Source organism: Scomber scombrus, chromosome 23, assembly GCF_963691925.1.
Source record: "Scomber scombrus chromosome 23, fScoSco1.1, whole genome shotgun sequence".
Lineage (NCBI taxonomy): Eukaryota > Metazoa > Chordata > Actinopteri > Scombriformes > Scombridae > Scomber > Scomber scombrus.
The window spans coordinates 5685314-5693501 of record NC_084992.1 but is presented as its reverse complement, the minus strand read 5'-3'; positions in this window follow the sequence as shown (position 1 = coordinate 5693501).

The following is an 8188-nucleotide window of genomic DNA, read 5'->3' as shown; positions in this document are numbered from 1 at the left end:
TCAACGTTCAACATGGATTACACATCAGTAAAAGTGTGTTTTACATTTCAGAGCTCAGTCTTCTTTTTGCTTTTCTTCTTATTTTCTTTTCCCTCCTTGTGGAAGACTTCCCCATCAGGCTGCTCTCTCCACTTCAGGTTGACTCCACTCAGTCCTTGCTCCTTCAGTCTGTCCTGGAACTGGGAAACACAAATGGAAACCATTTTGAAACATTCATCCCCCTTATCAAGTTGTTGTTGTTGTATCTAAAAAGCCACTGGTTTTAAGATATGATCAAACTCCATCGTGGCAAAACACAGCAAGCACAATAAGCCTGTAATCAATTATTTTAGACCTGGTTAACCCTTATGCCTCCTTTAAAAAAGCAAAAATGTCAGTGTAAATATTGCCATGAAAAATATTTTTTTTTATAAATTAATATTTTTTTCTAGTTTCAGTTAATTATTTTTTTTAACTAACATCAGTCCTGATCATTAATATCAAATATTTATTAATTTTCAGGATTTTAACCCTTTAAATGCCAGTTTGTTTACATATAATTAAAAAAATAAACATTTAAATATTTTCTGTATACTAAATGCAAAGTGAATTATTTAGTGGGGGATTACCACAGCCTTGGATATGTCAATGATTAGCAACAACATTGATTTTCATGCATTATTATTATTTGTGCAGTGTCAGAGTCCTGGCTCTAAAATGTCAGCCCAACACACTGGAATGTATAAAAGAGTCATTTTTTAGTAGGGGGTCAAAATATGTAGTTATAATGGGTTTCAATGGGGGCATTTTTGTCCCTAAGGAGCTGAGAAGAACAATTTATCTACACAAAAAATAAATAAAAAATATATACCTTAAAAAGAATGTCCTTGGAGAATTTGATTCTATAAGCATGAACACAGCCCAAATAATCAAGAAAATAAAATACTGAAATGCCAAAAATGTCCTTAAGGAGGCATAAGGGTTAAGACACCCCCAGAACCCAAACCAAGGTAGAGTTTGAAGACTTGCCTGTTTCAGGATTTGTGCTTTCACAGCAGGGTCATTGAGATCCACAGAGGGGTCGTCCAGCTTCATCCTCAGCTTAACTACCTGCCTCTTCACTGGTGCTGAGACCAGTGGTGAAGTGGTCCCTGGAGAAGTGGGTATACTCAGTGGGGTAGTGGTCCCTGGAGAAGTGGGTATACTCAGTGGGGTAGTGGTCCCTGGAGAAGTGGGTATACTCAGTGGGGTAGTGGTCCCTGGAGAAGTGGGTATACTCAGTGGTGTAGTGGTCCCTGGAGAAGAGGGTATACTCAGTGGTGTAGTGGTCCCTGGAGAAGTGGGTATACTCAGTGGTGTAGTGGTCCCTGGAGAAGTGGGTATACTCTCAATTTTTGCCCTAGTTATTTTTTGAACATTTATTTAAATAAAATACTTCAGATCTGAATTTGACAATGCATCCTTGTTCATATTTCACCTTAGATTAAAAAAACCCACATATCTTTCTCTTCCACACATCAAAATCAATCAGATAAAGTCAAAAGTGCTTTCTTCTTGAATTGATGCTTTAATAGAAACTGTCATGACAGCTTTGTGACTTAAAGAAGATGCCTTGTCAATTAGGACAGCTAATTTAAGGATGATGCTCTAATGCTACTGACGATTTTGCTCTGCATCTCACTGGCAACATGTTGTATTATTTGTGTTGCACTGTTCTCTGTGTCCAATGTTTCAGAAGTTACCCAAACTAGCAATCTACTTAAACTTACCGGTTCATTGCATATCCTAAAGGCAAATCATTTAAAGTAAACTTGTAAAAGTAAATTTGTCGGTTAGCAATATTTACCTCGGCATGGCCCGCCCTTCCCTGCCTCCGATTGGCTCATCAGTTTACTGATTAGATTGACAGCGAGTACTAGCCAATTAGAGGCAGAGTAGCGTGGGTCATGGCTTCACCGTCCCAGGAAAAAATGGGCAATTTGGCTCGCTGATAGTACTGAATGGTGTGCATCAGGAGAGATTTAGAAGTAGGTATACGCAATGCTGACTGAAAGATAAGTGGGTATACGCCGTGTACCTGCGTATACCCTGGACTACACCACTGGCTGAGACACAGAATAATAAGAGAGACAATATATGTTTTTATGACATCAAACCCATAAATGTAAAAAAGCAATCACTTTATGTCCTTGTTTGAGTACACTTCAACATCAATGATTTAAATGTTATGGAGATATTTGTTCTCTTGCACTAAAGGAAAGTAAAGCACTCACCAGGTTGAGCGATGCTGTGGCAGACAAATGAGTAAGTGTTGCCACAGTATGTTGGCCACCATTCTCCTGACCGATGATACCAAGACAATCCACATAACATGTCTGAAGAGGAAGCTGAGAAATAATTCCCATACCACTGTCTAAATGAGGTTTTACTCCCATCTGACCAGTAAGTGTCAAGATTTTGGAACAAACCGATCCATACATAGACTCCACTCGGCACCAAGTTGTGGATCTGCTGGAGCTCAGCATTGTTCCTCGCAGTAGCCAGGTCTATGTAGTTCTCCCTGCAGTACCTCTGAGCACTGGACCAGTTCATTCTTTCACTTATAAAAACAAATTGAGGATCCAGCTGTGTTCCTGCAGTTAGTTTGGGGAGAAAGTGGAATTGTTGAAATACTGAGTTTTTAAATAATATTTGAATGCCGATAAAAAATATTTTTTTATGTTAATAATGTATCAAATAAGAATGTGTGATGTCAGATGAGTTGCTTGTAGTGATGAAGCCAAAAAAATCTGTTAATGCAGGTTAAAGGAAGAAAATATACTTTGCGGTTACTTACCATTATAACAGATGAATGGACGTCCATCGGAGCAGTCAACAGTCCCCCATCCATTGATGATAACGTTCATGCAGGCCTGATAACTTGAGGAAAAGTCTGGTTTATTGTCAGGAAGTGTTTGCCAGTTCCAGGATTCAGGCCCTCTCCCTCTGTACCCATCTGACCACTTCCAAACAGTGTTACCGTACAGACCAATCCAGGCACGACTGTTACCAGCAGATGAAACTATGTTATTGAGCTGGTTCTGGTCTTCCTCGTTTTCAATGGTAGCCAGGTCTGTGTATTTCTCTCTGCAGTAGGTCCGAGCTGCAGTCCAAGTCATCTTTTCAGCAACATAGTGGTACTGATGGAGACCAGATGTGGAGAAGATGAACCAGCCTGTGAGGAAAACACATATGACTTATTAACATCTTTTAACATGTAAAGGCTGAAAGTAAAGTTTTTCATCCAGTGTTTTCAATATAATACAATAATAATCACTGTTAAGGTCCGTCCACACTGAGAACGATAACTATAACTATAACTATATAACTATAACTATAACTGTAACTATGTGAGAGTCCACATGCTGAGCACTGCAGCTGTGTCTGGAGCACGAAGCACGGTGTGTAAAAGTGACACACAGTATGAGCAAAGATCCGCTCACTTTGTTTATTTTACATTATAATAGAGAACAAAGTTTCAGCATCTTTGTAATAATAAAGACCTCTTTAAAGAAATCACCTCTGTCATCCTGTCCCAATTTACAGCGCACGTCTCTCAGTGGTGAGAGAGAAGAGCAAAGCTGCATTCAAATGAATAAATGAGCATTTTTGATTGACAGTCAGTGTTTTTATCGTTCATCAATCTGAAAGTGATTCCAACGATATTTTTCTCCTCTATCGTTATAGTTATATTTGTGTGATGTGGACTCCGCCATTTAAAACTATAAATTAATATCGTTATAGTTATTGTTCTCAGTGTGGACGGCCCTTTAGGCATGATTAAATAATTCACTTACCTGACAAATAAAAGACACCCAGCGAGATCCTTTCCATCATGATGCTGCTCTGAGTGCTGTATGTGCTGAGAAATATTACTGAATATAACTCTGATCTTAGGCAAACCTATGCAAATTCAACACGTGCTTCTCTTCCCCTTTCCCGAGAAATTGTTTATTGACTGTTTAATGTTTAACACAGTGCCTCCCTGTGACTGATCCAACAGTGTAGCACTGAAACTACTGGGCTGTATAAGGGTGTCTGCACACTTTAATGTCCTTTCATGGTGTGTTTCTTTTACATTAAATCTCAAGGCTTTTAATTATTTATGCATGTATGTTATTAAGTACCTTGAATTGCCTTGTTGCTGAAATAAACCAAATAATTGAACCTGCCCTGTCTTACCTGCCATCAGAGACAAATGATGCACTGAGGCCCATCTCCACAGAAAAAAGCAAAACACACACACACACACACACACACACACACACACACACACACACATACACACACTCCCAACCCAAAGCCCCTGCTGCCCAGGAATCCCAAAGCTATAACAGACTTCATCATTAACCAATAGTATATCAGGGTATTATATTGGATAATTTTGCTGATTTCCTCCATCAGCCATGACGATATCCAAAGAAATAGCCAAATACATAACACACACACACACACTGAATTCAATAAATAAATAAACTTTCTGGCTCAATGCCTCCCTGTGAGTGATCCAACAGAGTAGGACTGAAACTACTGGGCTGTATAAGGGTGTCTGCACACATTGGCGCTGCCAATAAAGGTGCAAATTTAGCCTATGCACTACATTTCCATGACTGTGTCTCTGGTTTTAATAAACAGTTTATGTACTCTGGAAAAGAAGAGCAAATTAATAATAGTCTTAACTGCAAGTAATGATATATGTATATATGTTGGTCTTTGAAATAATAATCCATTAATTAGCGTTTTCTGATTGATTTCACATCTAGATACTTTTTATTGTCAAGTCTGTTATTTGTACAGCCCAATATCACAACAGTCTGTACAGTAATACAACATCCTCTGTCCTTCGACCCTCGATTCAAATAAGGAAAATATCTCTAAAAAAACCTTTAAATGGTGAAAAAATGAGAGATACTTTGGGAGGAGCAACAGATGAGGGGTTGCTCACCTTGGAAGGACAGATGTACAAAATACAAATAACAGAAACACAGCATGAAACAGGATGACAAAAGTATAATGATTCTATAATATACATAAAATATGTGGTTACTTTAATTATTTTAAATGTGTCAAATGTTTGACATCTTTGAACTAGATATATTTTCTCCACCAACTGTAGTTTGTTTGTTTTGGTCAGTTTAATATGTTTCAAGGCCCTAGGGGGCCTCTAGTGACCCGCTGTGTATTTTATATAAACCCTGTAGTTGTGTTTGAGACTCAGAAAACAACTGTACTGCTGTGCTGTCATACCTGGCTCCAGGTGTTTGTTAGGTATATCATCAGTTGTTTTAAAATTGTACTCAATCCTACTTTATTTAAGATTATACCGCTCTACAAGACAGAGCCACAAGAGGAACTTGTGACTTTTGGGCCCTGAGGCAGGTGGTGTTTTCATAACTGATAATGGATCACCTCAGGAAAAGGGAGGCAAATATATGGAAATATTATACATTTACATAAGCAATATTTTTATGTAGGGCTTTTACTTGTAATGGATTATTTCTATGCTGTGTTATTGCTACCTTTAATTAAGTTACATATCTCCCAAGTTCTTCCACCAATGAATGTCAAAATTGAGTTGAAGAAAGATGTGTTGTGTGTTAATGCATTTACTCTGCCTGTTTGTGGTAATACTGCCATCTGCTGGTCACTCGGCTTGATGCAGGACTTTTACTTGTAATGGAGTAGGTTGTATTGTAGCGCCCTCTGCTGGCCATTAGCAGACATACTTCTTTCTTTTCCCGTCTCTCGTCAGTCTGCATTTATCCTGACCATAGACTGTATATAAAATGAACGTAACATCCGTGACCTCACCCATTGGTTTGTGGACTGCTGCTTGGAAGCAAATCGTTACGTATCAGAGCAGCGCCATCTTGAAAATTTCAGGTGCATGCTGGGTAAAAAAAAAACACGGATTCTACTTATATTGGCATCAGGAGGAGCAAGAGGCGCCCTCCTGAACCTGTGAACCAATCAACCTGTCAAATCACGACGTAGCCACGCCCTAATGCATACCCTGCTTTATCGTCAAATATAAAATCAGGGAGGCTAACATTTCACAAATGAACATCATACTGCATTGAAGAAGGCTTTAAACTAGCGATTGAGACCATAAACACATTTTGAAAACGTTTACTGAGGTTAGAAATCAAGTGAGAAGTTGGTGAATTCTCCATTGACTTGTATAGAGACGGAAGTCCTTTTGACACCAAAACGGTCGCCCCCTGGTGGCCTTTTGATAGAATGCAGTTTTAGGTTACTTCCGCGTTCGCATCATTTCAGAGGACTGGAACTCCCCGTCTGATCCTGACTGAGGAGGGTATGTGTTCAAGGCAGCGCGATCATAAAGTGTGCATTTTAAGTTTTAATGTTGTTTAAGTGCACAAAGCAGTGTATTCATGCTTAATATTGTTATTGTAGATGAGCTGTTTAATTCTCTGTCGTTCTTTTTACCTGTAGAGATGAGTTTTTAAGGCTTAAAAAACTAGCTTAAACACGTTTTGCCTGTAACGTTGTGTGGATGGTTTTCATCATTTTGGCTTGTGGGACACACACTTAAGCTTGTTTTTTAATGTTAGGTGTGTTGCAGAGATAAAAGAGCCTAAAAATAACGTTTTTGCTGTCTTTTGGACTCATTTTAACAAGTATGTGTATGTTGTAATGTACTCCCATTATCAGTTCAGTGAATGTATTTTTCATTTTCAGTTTATTGTGTTAAGTTTACTGTGTTAAGTGTGATAGAGGATAGCTTTCTAGTGTTTCATTGTATGATATATATATTTGTGTTTCAATTATTTTACATTCACATTATTATTATTTCACATTTCATACTGTTAATATTTAAGATAAATATGTTAACAGTGTAATTTTGTCACATAATTTGAGACAAGTTTGTGGCACTTTGCTCACATTGTATTGTATTTTATGTCATTCACATGAGAGAAGTGTGTTGCAGAGCCTAAAAATAACGTTTTTGCTGTCTTATGGACTCATCTTAACAGAACACAACGCAGACCGACCCAGTTACACACACAATAAAGGTCAAATTTAGTCTATACAGTAAATTTGTGTATAGACTGTATAGTATTGTAGGGGGGGGGGGGTTGAGTATATAAAATGTCATGTTTAATGTCCCTTTATGATTGTAGTCTTGTTTCATATGTTAGTCCTATCTGTGTTAAGTTATTTTAAATTGCGTGGGGAGCCGACATGCTTGGTAACAGTGGGGATGATAGTCTGGGGAGGGGAATGAAATATACATAGCTCACTGAGTTGCAGTGTGGGAAACATCAATTGAAGCATGCTGTGGTGTACTTCTTGATAAGAGTGTGCAGTGCTGTTATTTAAAAACAAAAGTGTGTGGTGTAAGCTAGTTTATTTCCTATCTAGCCCTTTGTGGTGTGGAATGTTGTGCATTTCATGTCCTGGCTATTGGTCTACTGTTTACCTGTCTCAGCCGGTGCTCCTGTGCCCTAAATTATTGTTATTGAAAAGGAAATAAATAAAGTTTGTAATTTGTATATAATTGCTTCCTGTGTCCTGTGTGGGTCTAACTAAATCCTCTGACAAATAACCTTACTGGTTAATTCCAGGTGGTGGCAGTATTCGCCTGCCCGGTTTGCAAGGTTTATTACAGTATGTATACACTAAACTGTTTCTTGTTTTAATACAGTTTATGTACACTAATGATATAAAATGTTTGTCTCTGAAATAATAATCCATTAATTATCTTATTATGATTGATTCCAGGGGGTTGAATTGTAACTAAGTACATTTACTCAAGCACTGTACTTATTTAAATACAGTCTCGATATACTTTTACTTTACCTGAATATTTCCATTTCATGCTTCTACTGCCACTCCACTGTATTTCAGAGGAAATATTATACTTTTTTTTATTTCATTACATTTATTTCACTGCTATAGTTACTTTTCAGCTCAATTCTTTACATGTAAACTGATTTTCTTTAAAAATATATGTATTGGTAATTTATTTAAATCACTTCATAGAGATCTGTTTTCACAAATATAGTCAGCAGTTATTTGACAGAATATTTTATTTAACATAAAAACACCCATGATACAGCACATTAAAGATGAAATCAGTGTTTCCCAACCCTTTTGGGCTTGTGACCTCTTACCAAAAACTGTAAATTTGTGTTTGACAACTTGC